Source organism: Ictidomys tridecemlineatus, chromosome X (genome assembly GCF_052094955.1).
Source record: "Ictidomys tridecemlineatus isolate mIctTri1 chromosome X, mIctTri1.hap1, whole genome shotgun sequence".
NCBI classification, from domain to species: domain Eukaryota; kingdom Metazoa; phylum Chordata; class Mammalia; order Rodentia; family Sciuridae; genus Ictidomys; species Ictidomys tridecemlineatus.
In genome coordinates this window covers 66842690-66862473 of record NC_135493.1, presented here as the reverse complement: position 1 = coordinate 66862473, position 19784 = coordinate 66842690, and the positions used below count along the sequence as shown (strand labels likewise).

General features: G+C 35.0%; 2 pseudogenes; one reads left to right on the top strand and one right to left on the bottom strand.

Annotated features, from left to right (window-relative positions):
• Positions 1–1842: 1842 nt before the first annotated feature.
• Positions 1843–2718, bottom strand: LOC101977382 (small ribosomal subunit protein uS5 pseudogene; annotated as a pseudogene).
• An 8505-nt stretch (positions 2719–11223) lies between these two features.
• LOC144371626 (GPI ethanolamine phosphate transferase, stabilizing subunit pseudogene) lies at positions 11224–12369 on the top strand (annotated as a pseudogene).
• Positions 12370–19784: the final 7415 nt, after the last annotated feature.

The following is a 19784-nucleotide window of genomic DNA, read 5'->3' as shown; positions in this document are numbered from 1 at the left end:
TACAGAAATGCCTATTAAAACTACTGTAAGATTTCATCTTACTCTAGTCAGAATGGCAATCATCAAGAATACAAGCAACAGGGCTGGGGATGTGGCTCAAGCGGTAGCGCGCTCACCTGGCATGCGTGCAGCCCAGGTTCGATCCTTAGCACCACATACAAACAAAGATGTTGTGTCCACCAATAACTAAAAATTAAATATTAAAAAAATTCTCTCTCTCTCTTTAAAAAAAAGAAATAATATAAGCAACAATAAATGTTGGCAAGGATGTGGCAAATAAGGTACATTCATGCATCACTGGTGGGACTGCAAATTGGTACAATCACTCTGGAAAGCAGTATGGAGATTCCTCAGAAAACTTGTAATAGAACCACCATTTGACCCAGCTATCTCATTCCTCAGTTTATACACAAAGAACTTAAAAGCAGCATATTACAGTGACACAGCCACATCAATATTTATAGCAGCTCAATTTACAGTAACCAAACTATGGAACCTAGGTGCCCCTTACAGATGAATGAATAAAAAAATGTGGTATTCATTGTAATATTACTCAGCCATAAAAAAGAATGAATTTATGGCATTTTCCAGTAAATAGATGGAGCTAGAGAATATCATGCTAAGCTAAATAAGGCAATCCCAAAGAACCAAAGACCAAATGTATTCTCTGATATGCAGATAGTAATTCACAATAAGGGAGTACTAGGGAAGAATAGAGGTACTGTGGACTAGGCAGAGGGGAGTGAAGGAAGGGGAGGGTGTCTGGGGGTAGGAATGATAGTAGAATAAATGGACATTATTGCCTTCTGTGCATATATGACTACATGACTGGTGTGTTTCTACATCAGGTACTTCTAGAAGAATGAGAAATTATACTCCATTTATCTATGATGTGTTCTTAGCATCTTTGTCAAAAGTTGGTTGGCTTCAGATATGTGGGTTTACTTCTTGTTTCTCTGTTCTACTTGTCAATATATGTCTTTTTATGTCAATACCACACTGTTTTGATTATTACAGCTTTGTAGTATGTTTTGAATTCAAGTACTATAATTCCTCCATTTGATTCTTTTTGCTCAAGCTGGCTTTGGCTATTTTGGGGTTTGTGTGCTTCCACACAAATTTCAGGATGTTTTTCCAGTTTTGTGAAGAATACTATTGTTACTTTGATAGAGATTGCATTGAGTCTGTAGATTACTTTGGGCTGAATAGATATTTTAACAACATTTATTCTTTCAACTTATGAAGATGAGATGTCTTTGTAATTTTTAGTGTCCTCTTCAATGGTTTCATCAATAATTTGTTTCATTGTAGAGATCTTTCACCTCTTTTACAAAATTTATTCCTCAGTATTTTATTTTTCCTAAGTGAGTATATGAAATTGCTTTTTTGATTTCTATTTCAGAAAATTTGCTATTAGCACTTAGCAATGTTACTAACGTTTCTGGTTTTGATATATTTATTTTGTATTCTGTAACTTTGCTGCATCCATTTATTAGTTCTAAGAGTTGTAGGTGAAGTCTCTAGGGTTTTCTATATGTAACATGATGTCATCTACAAATAGTGACAACTTGACTTCCTCTTTTCCAATTTGTATGCCTAGCCTGGTTGCTCTGGCTAGGCTTTCCTGTACAATATTGAAAAATGGTAAAAGTGTGTGTCTTTCTTGTCCAGACTTAGAAAGCTTTCAACTTTTCTCCATTCTGCATAACATTAGCTGCTGATTTATTAAATATGGCCTTTGTTATTTTGAGATACTTTCTTTCTTTTTTTTCATGATCCAATCTTTGTTTTAAAAATAGGTTTAATGTGCTTTAATATTTTTTTAAATAAAAACCTTATGTTTTAGCTACAGCTGGATGGAGCCTGGGTCATCTGTACAGAGACTTTGGTGTGGGTTTTCACAAGATGATCAGTGAATTCCTGATAGGAAGACTTAGTGAACAGTTTCTTTCCTGAGATTAGGGGTCAAATAGCTGTATGTGTTGGTGATGGCATCAAAGGTGGCCTTGGCAAAACTGCTCAGGGTGGCAGTGCAGCCCTTGGCAGAAGTGAAGCAGTCATCAATACCAGCCAGCAGCAGCAGCTCCTTGGGCACAGGGGCTGAGACAATGTCAGTACCTCTGGGGGCAAGGATGAATGGCACCAGCACAGAACCACAATGTTTTGTTGCCTTGCAAGGGACAGTGTGGGGCTTGCCAATATTGTTCCCCCAGTATATTCCCCACACAGGAACAATGGAGAACTTGACCAGGATGGTGGCCCCTCTGACAACAGTAGCTACCTCCTTGGAACACTTAACCCTCAGACCAACAAGACTATTGTAGTCCTTGATAACCACAAATGCCTTGAATTTGATCTACTGGCCAGCAGAATCTGCTTTTGTACAGGCATGATCTTCAAAAACCTCCTCCTTGAGTGATGCCCCCAGGGAAATTGTCAATGATCTCAGACTCATTGATGGGCAAAGAGAACAGACAGATATCCTCCAGGAGCTTGATTTTCATGTCCCCAACCAGGTGTCCCAGCTTCATGACCAGGATGCACTTCTTGTCTTCAGCCTTGCCTCCAGGAGCCCTGCTGCCATGGCCAGGATCCAACTCCAACCACTGCCACAACTGCCACCTCAGCAACCACTGTTGAAGCCTCTGTATAAGTAGCCAAGAGATGGTCCATTCTGGGATCTCCAGGACCTCTTGCTGCACCAGCATTGTCTGCCATTTGGTATTTTCCCAGAGAAGCAGCTTATGATTCAATCTTGGTAAAGTGTTTGCATACAGAATTTTTCCATTTCTTCTAGGTTATCAAATGTATTTCCATATTGTTATTCATAATAATCTTTAATGATCCTTTGTATATTTGTGATGCCAGTTGTAATATCTCAATTTTCATCTTTGATTTTTTTGAGTCATTTTTTCCCCTAAGTTGGTCTAGCTAAGTGTTTCTCAATTTTAACTATTTTGTTTGAAGAACCAGTTCTTCTTTTTTTAACAGTATTCTTTTTTTCCCAAAAGTTTCTTTAGTTGTAGTTGGACAAAATACCTTTATTTTATTTATTTATTTTTATTTGGTGCTGAGGATGGAACCCAGTGCCTTACACATGCTAGGCAAGTGCTCTTCCGCTGAGCCACAACCACAACCCAAGAACCAGTTTTTAAATTTTGTTGATCTTTCGTGAATTTTTTTTCTGTTTCTTTATTTCTGCTTTGATTTTTATAATTTCTTTCCTTCTATTAATTTAGGGTTTTATTTGTTCTTGTCTTTCTAATTCTTAGAGATGCAGTAATATGAGATTTTCCTGCTTTCCTGCTTCAGTATCTAAGGCTGTCTCAAACTTCTCACATGAAGAGATTCTTTCTTCTTTTCTGTGTGTTTTCCAGAAGCCTGTCTCTGAGCTAATTATATCTTTTGTTTGATATATTCTGCTATAATGTCTCTATCACTTTTAAAATTTCACTCAATGTATTTTTCAGTTCAAGGATTTCATTTTTTTTTAAAAAAATTCCTTCCATCTCTCCATTAAGTATTTCTGTTTGAGTATTATATCTTTTCTCTTTATTTTTTGAAGATCATTGTGTTCCTTAAAGTAGCTCTTTAAAATTCTTTATTGGAGTGTTTATCCATGCTTGTTACTACCAGATCAGTTTCTGATATTTTGTCCATTAGGTGAGGTCCCATTTTCCTGAAAGCTCTTGGTGTTCAGTGTGTGGTGTCTTCTAGGTAGTGAAGAATTAGGTGTTTATTCCAGTCTTCATAATCTGGCTTTGTTTGTGTTTGTGCCTGTTTTCTGTCTTTCCAGAAATTCTAAGCATGTTCTGTATTCTCTAAGTTTATACATAATTCCATTATTTCACCCATAGGTGGAGTCTTAATTTCAGATTTTCTGTAAATCTGGTGTTTGTGTTGCCACCCTTTCAGAATTTGAGAGCAATCTAATCCCAGGTTTCCCCAAATCTGCTGTTGGTGAGTTGTACAGCATGGAATAGAGGAATACCTAAAAAGGGTAGCCCATCCTCTCAAAACTTTCCCTGGGTCTGGGGTAGGCGCAGATACTTCATGCACAGTCACTATTCTTTGGTCATACATTGCTAGATTCCTCTTGGAAAAATCACCATGAGGGAATGTGTACCAGTTTCCTATGTCATGCCTGTGGCCACCAGCACTGACAAGCTATTTCACACTCTGTGCCCAAAGCCCATCAAAATTAGCATAGGATTCAGGTAGGATCAAGACCCACACTGCTATTGGCTCTTAACTGTTCAAGTAGACTCATGGCCTAAGATGCCTGCAATCAGTCACAGGTGTACTGGCTGGAATAGAGGTCTGATAGACTGGTGCTGTGTATCTTCCCCTGGTATTGGAGCTCTTTCAGAGGTTCCATCAGCTGGCAAGTCTTGTTATGGGGACTACTAGCTTCTACTTAATTAGGATTTGCTAGTCCAGCAGTATGTTCTAGGGCAAAGTCCTGAGCTCACTACCCTGTCCTGTCCCCAACAAATGGAGTCTTGCTCCACAGTATACTACCTGAGGTTGGAGTAGTATAGATGAAGGGATTTTCTTGGCCACTAAGGCTGACATTAGCCTGGGTCACACCAGAGTCTCATAGCCACAGGGACCTTGGCAGTCTGAGCACGTGGTGGTTTTCCAGGCCCACTCCACGCCCAACAATGGTGCACACCAAAACTTGACCCTGTTCCATGATTACACAGTCTTTGATGTCTGGTCAGTCCTATGGACTCAGTGAAAACTCTGGTCTGAGTATAGAGGCCTTATGTTTCTGCCTGGTGCTAAGCCTTAGTATAATAAGCCCAGGTAGACCTTTAAGGCAAGTCCTATGGACTCCTCTGTGCTCTGTTCCTCAGTGGGAGAGTCTTGATTCCCCCTTTTGCACCTGAGGTTGGAGAAGTGATGGTGGGGGCAGTTAGCTGCTTGGTTGGTTAATACAATTCCAACAGCTCAGTTCATGGGTGCTTGTCTGGGGGTGGGTAATTGGGGTTTGCCTGGCATTGGATTTCACCTGTGGCAGGCCTGGTCTGGGTCTCAAGTCTAAGGCCTGAATTTAATCCCCTACCCCTTCCCCCATCAGGAGGTCTCTCTCTCTGGGCTGTGCTACTCGGAACTAGGGGAGGGGTGATGCTGGCAACTCTTTTCCTTCTGCCTTCTTCAGTGTCTCTGACTTCTTATATTACTAAAAAAGCAGGTACTGTGGTCTCTTACTTGGATTCCTTAGCATTTGTGAAAATAGTTTGCATCCTGAATAACTGTTCAAATTGTTGTCTCTCTGGGGAAAGAATCACCAGAGGATGTTACTCTTCTGACACTTTGCTCTACCTCACAATTGTCTTTATTAATTCTTTTCTTATTGGCTTTAGAATTGTTATTTTTACTATAATTTTAATTAACAAATAAAATTGTATATGTTATATACAATTATATATGTACATGGTATAAAACATGTTTTTAGATACACACACACACACATACACACACATTGTGGAACAGTTAAGCCAAACTAACATATGCATCACCTCACATACTTACCACCTTTTTGTGATGGAACCATAAAAAGTTTAAGCTCTATTTTCTTTCTTTCTTTCTTTCTTTCTTTCTTTCTTTCTTTCTTTCTTTCTTTCTTTCTTTCTTTCTTCTTTCATACACGACAACAGTGGAATGCATTACAATCCTTATTACACATATAGAGCACAATTTTTCATATCTCTGTATATAAAGTATGTTCACACCTATTTTTTTTTTAAAAAAAAGGTTAGAAAAAAAAAGAACTGTGGCTTTTCTTTAGGTGGTTAATGGAACATGACTCTAAAATGTCATGTTCAATGTTTGGTTTGCTTTTCTATGTCGATCTGGTGCAGGCCCAGATGTATGATAGAATCAGCTCTGCTGATTCACAGCCCAACTCTTGCTGTCTCTGAGCCAGCTTCTTGATGTTGGTTTCTGGTGTCTGGTCTACCAGGTCAAGGTCTAATGGCTGTGGAAGACCTCACCTTCCCTAGAGGGCTTGCCAGAACCAGAATTCATCCAGTGTGGAGAATGTGGTAAAGAAACTATGGACAAACTGCTTAAACTTTCCAGGTCTCAGTTTCCTCATCCATCAAATGGGCACAACAAAGTGTATCTACCAAAGCAGTATCTAACTAGCCTAAGAGGCTAAGATTTGTTCTGGTCTTCCAATTCAGTCTGTCACTAACCTGCTTTTCTGTTAACCTGACATTTGACAATTGGTTTAATGAAAGCTTGTGGGAAAGAAAGGAAATATTAGGAAATGAATAAATTTTTTAAAACCTAAAAAAATGTTTAAGCCCTATTGATAAACCATAAAACTATTAGCTCTAATTCTATTGCTGTTATTGTTAATTTGATCTACAGAGAGTTAGTCATTTAAGGCATTTTTTTTTCCTATGGGAGATCACTGGTAAAATGTACACAATTTTCCTATGTTCATGTATGAATACATGACCAGTGAAACTCCACATCATGTACAACCACAAAAATAGAATCCTAATTAGAATAAGTTATACTCCATGTATGTAATAATATGTCAAAATACACTCTACTATCACATATATCTAAAAAGAACAAAAAAAAAATCTGTGAACAAAGAAAGAATTGTTCTACCTGCAAGTGCTGGAAGAGAATGACATGCCCAGGGAATGCATAGAGGCTCTGTGCCCCTTCCCTCATATCTTATCCCATACATATCTTCCATTTGGCTGTTCCTGAATTATATCTTTTTATAATAAACCAGTAATCATAAATTTAAAAAACTGTTTTTTCTGTACAGTTGCAAGAAAAAGGTACACATGTTTTAATGAGGACAAAATGAGGTGTATATTGTAAGAAAAAAATGAGGAATGAAATGTAGCCTAACCATACTGGAAGAATTTTCTATTTCTTTCTTCCCTCCATCCCTTCTCTCTCTCTCTCTCTCTCTCTCTCTCTCTCTCTCTCTCTCTCTCTCTCTGTTTTTCCTTTGTCCATTATTTTCTAGTTGTTGCATTAGAAAACAGTAAACTCAGCCTGAATGGAATAGAACAAATCTGTTTTGATAAGGGTTTGCAGGAAGGAGCTAGGAAAATCTGGGTTCTAGGGAAAGGCCAACTCAGAGCACTTCTGTTAAATTATCTGAATAAAAACTGCACAATGTGTGTTTTCAGGAGCCTGACATAATTTCTATTGCAAGTACAGTAGAGCTCTACTCATTTCACAACTTTGCTCATGGTAGAAAGGACTGTTTTATTTTATTAGTTAGTTGATTTATTAATTATTTTAATTAATAAATAAAAATTATACATGCTTATGGTATTTATTTATTAATTTAGGCTGAGAATTGAACCCAGGGATGATTTGCCACTGAGCTACATCCCCAGCCTTTTTAATGTTTTATTTGAGAGAGGGTCTCTATAAGTTGCTGAGGTTAACCTTGAACTTGTGATTCTTCCTCAGCCTCTGGAATTACTGGGGTTACAGATGTGTGCTACTGTGCCTGGCTGCAGTATGATGTTTTGAAGTTACAGTTCACCTCTGTTACCTTCAAATGGCTAGTATTTTTAATTCTGGAAACTGCTCTGAAGTTAGTTATAAATGATAGATGAATAAAAATGAACTTATTAACTTACTTTTTGTATTTCTTACAGTTACGGCTAGTTTACATTTTTGGTATAATGTGCTATCTCAACTGCCATACAAATAGTTTTGTCCCAAAGAGAAAATGTATCATTCCTCATTTTGTGCACAAAATAGACTAGAGATTTCTAACCAGTATTCTTCAGGTATGATCCTGAAAACTATCAAACACAAAGTGTTCACTATGCAAAAAGTGTTTGGAATATGGTGGGCATGCAAAAATAATTGTTACTAAAATGAATATTTGTTTATGGGTTTGTGTGTGTGTGTGTGTGGTGTTGGGGATCAAACCTAGGGCTGTGTATGTGAGGCAAGCGCTCTACCAACTGAGCTATATCCCCAGCCCCTGAGTATATGTTTGTAACAAAGGAGAAGAGTGAATAGAAGGGGAAAGGGAATAGTCACATTAGGTGAGCCTTCAAAATGTAGGCAAGGATGAGATCAGGGACAAAGAAAGAGCCAACACAAATTTTTGATCCTATTTTCTTCACTATAACAATTACTTTTCATGTTACAACAGTGCTCCTAATTTATAGTGTTACTGCCCTGCTGCCATGGCCTATTTTCCTACTCCTAGGGCAAAGAGTAATCTAACATCCTAATGACTAATAAGTTACCAGTAAAGCTATTTTTAGCCCTAGGAAGCTTGGAAAGAGGTTAGTGAAACTTGGACCTAGCAGAGCTGATATAGTAGATGGCAGATACTTAAGTGTGCCTTCCTTAAAGACACAGAAATATAAGTAGCTTAACTAAGGCCTTAGTAACAAATAGGGAAGAAGCAAAGGGAAAGACACACAGAAAACTACTGTTAGAGGGAGAGAATATTACATCATCTGGCAAAATGAGAAAAGTTAAAAAGAACAAAGGAAGCTCAAGTTGGATACTAAAATTGTTCTAGTCATCAAACATATGGATTAAATTACTTTGTCAAATAAAGAGGAAGAAATCTTTCTGGTAAAAATATCATTTTGTTTAGAAGTATGCAGTGTTTCAATAGCTAAACTGTGGAGCCAACCTAGATGCCCTTCAAGTGGATGAATGGATAAAAAAAAATGTGGCATATATACACCATGAAATTTTACTCAGCAATAAAAGGGAATAAAATCATGACATTTGCAGGTAAATGGATGGCGCTGGAGAAGATAATGCTAAGTGAAGTTAGCCAATCCCACAAAACAAATGCAGAATGTTTTCTCTGATATAAGGAGGCTGACTCATAGTGGGGTAGGGAGGGGGGAGCATGGGAGGAATAGATGAACTCTAGATAGGGCAGAGGGGTGGGAAGGAAAGGGAGGGGGCAGGGGATTAGCAAGGATGGTGGAATGTGATAGACATCATTTTCCAAAGTACGTGTATGAAGACACGAATTGAGTGTCAAAATACTTTATATACAAAGATATGAAAAATTGTGGTATATGTGTGTAATAAAAATTGTAATGCTTTCCACTGTCATTTATTTTTTTAAACATCAATAAAAAAGAGTATGCAGTGCTTAACATGATTATTTCAAAGATAATAAGTTAAGATGAAGTATAGGAAATCTATTTAAAAGGGATTATTTAAAGTGAGCAAAATATTGTTGCTAGGAAATGCACCAAACACTAACAAAGGTAAACATTTTGACCTGACAATTTCATGTTTAAAACTTGTTCTAACATAATCCTCTGTTTTATGCACAAAGGAATATGTGTAACAGTGCTCATTATACCATTATTTGCAATACCAAACGATAGGAAACACTCTAAGTGTCCAATTATAGGGAATCAATTACATAAATTATGGCACATCTATGAGAAGTGATATACAAGTATATTATTGACACAGCATGAGATTCAAAGTATTTAGTGTAAAAAAATTAAGTTACAATGTCCCAGTATAACCAGGTACAGTGGTGCATGCCTATAATCACAGAGATTTTGGGAGACCATGGCAGGAGGATAACAAGTTCAAGGCCAACCTTAGTAACTTAGTGAGACCCTGTCTGAAAATTAAAAAAATAAAATTAAATTAAAAAAAGTGCTGATGATGTAACTCACTGGTAGAATGCACCTGGTTTCAAATCTCATTACCTAAAAAAAGTTCCACATGTATAGTATGTATGGGTTCATTTTGAAAAGATTATATATTTTATGTAGGCATATGAATAGAAAAGCACTTGGAAATAAAGATAATAAAATGTCAATGTTAGTAATGATTATCTCTGGATAACAGGCTTAGGGATAATTTTCATTTAATCTGTCTTTAACTTCTGTGTTTCACAAGGACAAAAATATGTTATATGTATGGCAGTTTAGTTAGAATTTCTTTCCTCTTTTGTAGAAGAAGCCAGTAGAGTTTTTAATGGTTAAATATTGTCAATTAGTGTATAAAAATGCCCATGCATCCACATCACACTGTAGGTAGACAGAATATCTGTTAGATGAAATTTATAGATTAATTCCCTACTCTGTTCTATTGAAATATTTGTCTATTAATTGCCAATATCACAGTATCTTGATTACTGTAGCTTTTAGGTAAGTGTAGAACTTGGATAGTATCACTTATAATACTTTTTTTCCTTCAATATTATGATTGCTTTTCTGAGTCTTTTGCCCTCTCATATATACTTTAGAAACGATTTGTTGCTACCTAAAAAATACCATTTTGGAAAAAAAAAATACCATTTTGGGATTTGGGCTGGAAATACAATGAGAAGAACGTATATCTTGCCTATATTCAGTTTTCTTATGCATGTATATGTAACATATGTCCATTTATTTAGTTCTTGATTTCTTTCATCAGTTTTAGAGTTTCTGCATATAAATTGTGTACATATTTTGTTATATTTATATGTATTTTTTAACTGCTAATATTAATAGTGTTGTGATTTTAATTTTAAATTCCAAATGTTTTTTGCTGAATTAGAGGAAAGCAATTGACTTTGTACGTTAACTTTTTATCTTACAACCTGTCTCTACATACTTGTTAATTCCAGAACTTTTTTTATGTTTTGGAATTAGATAATCCCAGACCTTGGATTAGACAGACAATGATAGACATGATTAGATAGACAATTATGCCATTATAAATTAAGAGAGTTCTTTGATTTGAATACCAACAGCTTTAATCTGTGAACTGCATTCTTAGCTAAAATTGAAACTAGTTTCATCCTTGTTTGTTGTATTATGTTCATCCAGGAAATGTAGTCACAATCAGTACCTCAAAAATTATCGGTTTAAGAGGGTCATGGCAGCCCGTCTCACCTGACAGTGGGAGGCAGTGCCTCCCCTTCCCTTCCATGGGCAGGAGAGTTAGATAGCCACCAAAGAAAACATCATGAAAGATACAGATATTAAGAGACTACTGTATACCTATCTTTTATGCATATTTTCAATTATCCTAAGCATCTTCATTCCATCAGTATTCTTGGAGAACTTTTCAATATTGGAAACACACTTGATGTGGTGGTGCATCTATTCTGTTTTTGTAACTGCTGTCAATGTAGTATTATATTTGGTAGTGAAACCAAATGTATTTCTAAAAGAAATTCATTATTACCTAAGGTAACCAGAATTTTTATTTATTTATTTATTTTTAATTTTAATTTTTTAAGATTTTTTATTATTAGTTGTTCAAAACATTACAAAGCTCTTGACATATCATATTTCATACATTTGATTCAAGTGGGTTATGAACTCCCATTTTTACCATGTATACAGATTGCAGAATCACATCAGTTCCACATCCACGTTTTTACATACTGCCATACTAGTGTCTGTTGTATTCTGCTGCCTTTCCTATTCTCTACTATCCCCCCTCCCCTCCCCTCCCCTCCCATCTTCTCTCTCTACCCCATCTACTGTAATTCATTTCTCTCTCTTGTTTTTTCCCCCTTTCCCCTCACTTCCTTTTATATGTAATTTTGTATAACAATGAGGGTCTCCTTCCATTTCCATGCAATTTCCCTTCTCTCTCCCTCCCACCTCTCGTCCCTGTTTAATGTTAATCTTTTTCTCATGTTCTTCCTCCCTGCTCTGTTCTTAGTTGCTCTCCTTATATCAAAGATGGCATTTGGCATTTGTTTTTTAGGGCTTGGCTAGCTTCACTTAGCATAATCTGCTCTAGTGCCATCCATTTCCCTGCAAATTCCATGATTTTGTCATTTTTTAGTGCAGAGTAATATTTTGAAATGTTGCCTCTACTTTCTTATGTCTTGCTTTTCCTTTCATGTGATTTTTGTTCTATATGAAGCACCACTAATAGAGTTTGTGTTGGAAACATTTTTATTTGCAGTTCTTTTGTCTACTTTTACTATCATACCTTGTTTATGTTTGTTAGGATCAAACCTCAAAGCATGGCTAAGAGTTTTCAGGAGAAATGGAGTTACATTTATTTGGGAGAATAGTCTCCAGATGACTACAATTTCTAGTTTTGTAGGAGCATGGCTTAGAGCATTTCCTATTCCACTGGATTGGGAAAGACCATGGCAGGTATGGCCCATCTCTTGTACGCTTGGAGAGACCTTGGGCTACGTGGCTGGCCTTATTATTTCACCACTCTGGATATGCTGGAATAGAAAGCAACTTACGTACAATAACAATTAATTAGAGCAAAGGAGAAGATATTTCCTTGTGCAGATTCCACAAAGTCTGTGCAGAAATGGGTGAGGTCAAAAGCAGTTTCATTTACAGCCCTATTTTTTTAATGTAGTTTCAACATGATGTGATTGTAGCTTTTTAAACTATGAAACCCCTGAGATTGTACCTTCTAGTTGAAATAAAGTATTTATAATTTAAAAAATTTATGGATTTATCTTCCTTTCTAGAATAATTGTATTAACTAGGACTTCCAGTGCAATGTTAAATAAGGGTGTAGTGAGCATATATCTCACCTTCTTCCAAATCTTAGGGTATAGTATGTTGTCAGATTTGTTGTTGTTGTTTTCTAATCAAGATGAGGAAGTTCCCTTCTATTTTTAGTTTGCTGAAAGTTTTATTTTTAAGTCATTAATATGTATTATATATTAATGTTAGATTTTTCCAGATACTTTCATTAATAATATTATGTGATTCTGATTTTTCTTCTTTAGACTGTTGATGCGACGAATTTCATTAATTGATGTTTTTATAAGATAGGGTCTCACAATGTGTTCCAGGCTGATCTTGAACTCTTGGGTTCAAGTGATCCTCCTGCTTCAGCCTCCAAATAGCTACTATAGGTACATGCCTCTGTGCCTGGTTCCTAATTGATTTTTGAATGTTGAACCAGTCTTGTATACATATAATAAATCTCACTTTGTTCTTGTGCATCATTTTTTAATACACTGTAGGATTGATTGATCAATATTTTATTGAGGAATTGCATCAAACATTCATGAGAGATATTAACCTGTATTTTTCCTTCCTTACAATGCCTTTGGTTTAGGCCTTGTGATCGTAATGGTTTTATGGAGTGAGTCAAGGATATTCTCTCTTCTATTTTCTAAAAGAGACTGTAAAGTATTGATATCATTTTTTTTCCTTCAGTGTTTGATAGAATTGCCTAGTAAACCAGTCTGGGCTAGGTTCTTTCTGTTTGGAAGATTATTTATTGATTCAATTTCATTAATAGATGCAGTTATATTGAGGTTATCTATTCTTGAGTTGTAGTAAGATTGTATCTTTCAAGGTCTTGGTCTATTTCATCTAGATTTTTAAGGTTTGAGGCATGAAATGTTTCCAATAGTCCATTATTATCCCTTTAATGTCTGTGCGAACCAATAGTAGTGGCTCCTCTTTCATTTTTGATGTTAGTACTTTGTGGTTTCTCTCTTTTTATCTGGTTAGAGGATTATCAACTTTATTTCTTTTAAGAACCAGCTTTTGGGGATGTTGTTTTTTCCTATTGATTTCCTGTTTTTCAGATTCAGTTACTTCTGCTCCAATTTTTATTTCTTTTCTTTGGCTTACTTTGAATTTAAATTGCCCCTCTTTTTTAGCGTCCTAAAGTTAAAGTTTAGATTATTGACTTTAGATTGTTGTTCTTTTCTAATATATACTTTCAGTACTGTAAATTTCTCTACAAGCACTGGTCTCATTGAATATTGAAAATTTGGTAATTTGTATTTTCATCTATTTAACAACATTTAAAAGTTTCTGTTGAGATTTTGTCTTTGATCCATGTGTTATTTAGAAGTGTGTTGTTTAATTTCCAAGTGCGTAAGAGTTTTCAAAGTAATCTTTCTATTATTGGTTTCTAGTTTAATTTGTTTGTGGTCTGAGAGCATACTTTGTATGATTTTTATTTAGAAAATTTGGTTAAGTGTGTTTTTGTTGCCTGGAATGTGGTTTTTCTTAGTGAATTTTCATTTAGCTTGAGCAGAATGTGCATTCTGCTATTGTTGAATGAAGTATTCTATAGATGTCAATTAGATCCAGTTGATTGATGGTGCTGTTTGGTTCAAGTATGCCATTGCTGGTTTTGTAATTGCTGGATCTGTCAATTATACAGAGATGTTGGAAGTACTCAACTATAATAGTGGATTCATCTATTTCTCATTGCAGTTCTATTTTTGCCACATGCACTTTGATGCTAAGCTGTGAGGCACATACACACTAAGGATTTTTATGTCTTTGAGAAGAATTGACCCTTTTATTTTTATGTAGTGACCCTCTTTATCACTCAAAATTTTCCTTGCTCTGAAGTCTCCTTTTTAGAAAATCATATATGTATCTAGGTTTATTTTTATTAGTGTTATCAGAGTATATCTTCCTCCATCCACTTAATTTTAATCTATCTCAGTCTTTACATTTAAAGTGGGTTTCTTGTAGATAACATATAGTTAGTTGGTCTTTTTCTTAATCCACTCTCACAGTCTCTGTCTTTTCATTCATATATTTGGACTGTTCACATTTAAGGCAATTATTGATATAATTGGATTAATAGCTAACTATATTTATAATTCTTATCTATTCATTGCACTTGTTCTTTGTTTCCTTTTTGTGGTCTTGTACTCTTTTTGAATTCTTTGTTATTTTAAAAGAGGATTAATAAAACATTCACAGGAAACTCTAGAGGGGACTCAAACAAAGTATGGGAATTTGAGCTGTGTGACCCTTTTCAATTTCCAGAATGCAAGATTTTTAATTAGTGAAACATCCACAAGTTATTTGTAGGCATAGTCAAGATAATTATAATAGGTCTCTATATTGAAAGTACCATAACCATATTTGTAATAGCTTGATTAACAAGACCTTGAGATTTTATTTATTCTGTGTTTCAGAGTTGTGGCCTCAAAATTTTAGTCCTAGAAACCTTTTTTTTTTTTTTTCATCTTATTTTGTTCAGGGCTGGATTGGGGCTGAGAGGAGAGGGTATAGAGGGCAGGTCTCAGAAAAACTGGCTCATGTTGTCCAAAATCACCAGAGAATTTGTACTAGAAATCCAGTTGAATGATTTATAATTAAAAAAATGGAACAACCAAGAGGATTACTTCTTTTGGCTGTCAATATTGTTTTGAAAGGAAGCAAACCAAATGGATTTCCTAAGGTTGATTGATAAATAAATAATGCTGTTGATCAGGGAAAGAATTCTAAAAATTAACCAGAATTTTTTGTCATCCATCTGGGCATTCCCATATGTGTCCGTAGATAAAAACTGTCCCAATAACATCTCAAGCTGCTCCTTTAAAACTATCTCAAGGTGCTCCTTGAGTCCTGAGGTTTTCTAATGATATGAACACTCATATAAGGATTCCTAATTATTTCAGCCTCGAGAAAGGCTCATTTTTTTCTGTTAATACACTATCTTCTAATTCCCTTGAATCAAGAAGTTTTAAGTTTATTTCAATATTCTGACAATATTGGAGTACAGATTTCACCTTCTAGAACAGGAAAAAGGATTAATTCAAAATACCAGTTATGTTCAGTACCAAATATTGCACAACAGAATCAGAATCAAGCCCCACAAGAATGCAGGATTTGCTTTGGAAAAGTCTTATAATTAGATTTAAGTGAAAATTTTGAGGTACGTGAAGAATAGTCATGATGCTAATTTAGGAATAAAAATTCCTTCTGTGCATAAAAAAAGAGCCAGATCTTATGCTGAGCTATTATAACCTTTATCCAATAAAAATGAAAACTACATAGATGACTTAAAGGGGATAAATTTTATTGGCTTTCTTTGTCAGTTGTTTGAAGTTGTTTTTAAAAAGGGAGATCAAAATTAGACATTAATTTGAATTATTATTTGCCAAAGTTGTAGAAAGATGAATTTGGTTTGTTATGGGGTGTAAAACATTATTTTTCAATCTTTAGTTCTCATATCTGGGTATTCAAGAAACAATCTTACAAGTTAAGAAGGTGAAAGTAAAAACAATAACACCAAACCAAGGTAATTGTGGTTATTCAGGAACAAATATGGTAATTTTTGTTTACCTATAGTGCAATAAAACTGGGCAATAACAAGCCCTTAGCTTACATTTCTCTTTGAATAATCAAGAATACAACATTCTGTGTCCAAAGGACATTTTTCCATCAGGATAACTTATTTTCTAAGCTAGAATTATTGACATGGAAAACATTTCCTAGTTCAAGTGACTAGCTTTCAAGAGAAAGGTCCTTATGGATACAAAATTAAATGTCACTTGAGCAAATGTTCCATGTAAATCTGTTTTATAAATTTCAGGTTACGCTTTTGTAATTTTAAATAGATATATATTATTGTGATTTAATAGGGTTATCATGGAAGAGATTTTATGATGTGATTATATATAGTGCAGAAAAAAGTGAAGTAATGAACAGATGAATGAGGAGTTAGAAAATGTCTTTTGATTCGTCTAGAGTAACAGAGATCTGGAATGGATCAAAGAAAATGTTTTGGATTTGGCCTCTCAGAAACACTTTGCTATTTTTGTATCAGGCAAAGCCAGTCTAACCCAGGTTGTACACATAAAGTAGAATAGAATAAGTGAGCTTCTGTTCTTACTTCCAGTGCTATGGTGCCTACTAAAAAGGGCCCACAAATTTACATTGCTCTGAGATCTAATCTCACTTTTCAAGCCTCTGAATTTTTCACCATTGGAGTTAGTCACTAAAGGTAAATCCCGAGAGAGATTTAATTATCTTAAAAGGCTAATTAAAAGCACAAATGCAGGGCTGAGGCTGTGGCTGTGGTAGAGCGCTTGCCTAGCATGTGGGAGACACTGGGTTCGATCTTCAGCACCACATATAAATAAATGAATAAAATAAAGGTCCATACATATAAAAATATTTTTTTAAAAAAAACACAAATGCAAAATCATGTTACTAGAATGAAAAACTGGGAGATTCTATAAGCCAGAAAACCAAAGTTTGTTATCAGTTAAACACATAAAATCACTTGTGTTTATTCTGGAGGCTAAAATATAGAATGTTCTTTAAGATTAGAAATGATTTTTTTTAAGATACAGAAGACATAATGGTTGAACAAAGTAAAAATTTAAGTGTATCATGAAAGAGAGTTTAGATAGCTGATGAGGTTTGAAAGGACTGTTGGCAACCAAAGGAATGTGTGTGAAGACTGTGGCATGTTAATGCCACAGGGTATTATATTGCCATTAGGAATTACAAACACGAAGGTCCTTCTAATGTTGATATGCTAAGATACTATATAATATTCTTTAGATGTTCTTCTAACTAAAACCATGGGCTTTAGGCCATAATTCATGTGTTCATCTAACTTAAGAATTTAAGTATGCAGTTTAATTAAACCTGGTTTTTAAAATAAACAAATAAATCATTAAAAATAAACCCTTGCTGCTGCTTCCCCCCCTTCTCTCCATCTCCTCTCCTCTCCTTTCTCTCTCCATATATTTATATGTGTGTTAAGAACACTTAACCCAAGATCTGCTGTCTTAAAACAGTTTTTAAGTGTTTATCAGATCTCTAAAACCTATTCATCCTGTATTTTCAAACTTTTGGGTTTTTTGGTACTGGGGATTTAACAGCGGTACTTAACCACTGAGTCACATCCTTAGCCCTTTTTATTTTATTTTATTTTATTTTTTAGAGACAGCTTAGTCTCACTAAATTTTATTTACAGACAACTTAGTCTAAGTTGCTTCAGGCCTCACTAAATTACTGAGGCTGGTCTTGAACTTGTGATCGTCCTGCCTCAGCCTCCTGAGTTGTTGGAATTATAGTATGTGCCACCACACCTGACCTGCATTCTGAAACTTTATACCTGAAAACAATCCAGCAGAATAGTATAGCAAATTAAGAACATGTATTGTGGCATCAGACTGCCTGGGTTTGAACCTTGGTTCTGATGCTTCCTAACTATCTGATATTGGGCAAGTTACTAAACCTCTCTGTGGTCATGTAGAGGGAGAATGTTACAGGAACCTCAATAGACAACTAATCAGTTTCTAATTCATCAAAATAGGGATAATAATGCAGTTATAAGCATTAAATGAATTGGTACAGGTTAAGCATGTAAAACAGTGTATAGCACAAAGTTAGAGCTCATTAAATATTAGATACTGTCATTTAAAGATATAATTTCCAACCTCAAGGAGTTGATGATTCCAGAAGGATTGCTCCAATTTTGGAGAAAATACTGAGATATGAAAGAAATTGGGAAAATAAGTACTAACCAACAAATGCATGAGAAACAAAAGAAGAACAAATTCATTTTGGGTTTGCAGACTGAAGTTTTGACTGAAGTTTCTTTGTTTTTTCTCTTCTTCTTCTCCTTCTCCTTCTCCTTCTTCTTCCTGGGAATTGAATGAGAGTGTGTGTGTGGGGGGGGACTTAACAACTGGGTCACATCTCCAGGCCTTCTTACTTTTATTTTGAGACAAGGTCTCACTATAATGCTTAGGGCCTCACTAAATTGCTGAGGCTGGCTTTGAACTGTGATTCTCCTACCTCACCTCTCGAGCCACTGGGATTTCAGGCTTGTGCCACCATGCCCGGCTGATTGAAGGTTTTATGGTACATTTCTATATGGGAAGAGTAGAACTGTGAATGAAAATGAGAACACAGACAAAAGCTTGGAAGCAGGAATAATTAAATTACATGAAATAGAATTTAACTGTGGCTTATTGGACATCATTATCCTAAGTACATGTATGAAGATACGAATGGTGTGACTCTACTGTGTATACAATCAGAGATGTGAAAAATTATGTCTATGTGTGTAATATGAATTGTAAAGCATTTTACCATCATATATAACAAATTAAAATAAAATAAAATAAAGAATTTAACTGTGGCCTTAATTTGTTTTAATTCTTTTAAAATTGAGAATCCATGTAGTAAATAAAAATCAATATATTTAAGTAAAAAACCCATCTCTGGATACTTTAAAATGACACTTCACTATATATTTTTAAAGTAAAACTTTAATATAACATCTCATTTGAGGTTTACAATTGCCCTATATGGAAAGCCAAACAAATATTTCCCGTTTTACAAATAAGAAAGTTCACATCATATCCTAAATTTACACAAGTATCATGTAGTAGAAACCAGGTTAGCATCTAGGTTTTCTGGCTTCCAATGTAGTGCTATTCTCACACACTGTGCTGCTTGCCAAATAACAGAAGGCTTAGTAAATGAGAAATAAGAACTGAATTTTATGACAATTATGCTTGATTTTTGTTTCAAGTAAGGGAAAAGCAGTATAAAGCAAAAGTGTAAGTACTTCCAAGTCTCACGTATATTAAACAAAAATCCATGGGTACCAATTATTACTATGCCTTAGAGCCCCCTTCTATTTATGTTTTGTGATTTTTTTTCAAGAGACTGCCACATTAGAAGATATATATAAATAATGTACATGTGACAGATTTAGATAGAATGTCTCCTTTCATAGTTTTCCTTTTTTCTTCACGATCGTAATTTTTTCTTCTGAGGTAATGTGCCTTTTGAATCCACAAAGTCAAGGAACATACTGCACTTCAGCAAAAGCTTGCCCATGAATATTGTAGCTATAACCAAGTTGTTATCATGGTTGTAAGAACAAAGCTTCCAGTTTAATATAAAAATCACTGTAAATAAATCTTTGATATTACTGTCAACATGCCAATAAAAGCAAAAAGTATGAAATAATAATAAAGTTTATAATTAACTTTCACCCATAATACATATCATAGAACAAATTCACCTACATATATTTATATGTTTATACATAATATATGCACGTCT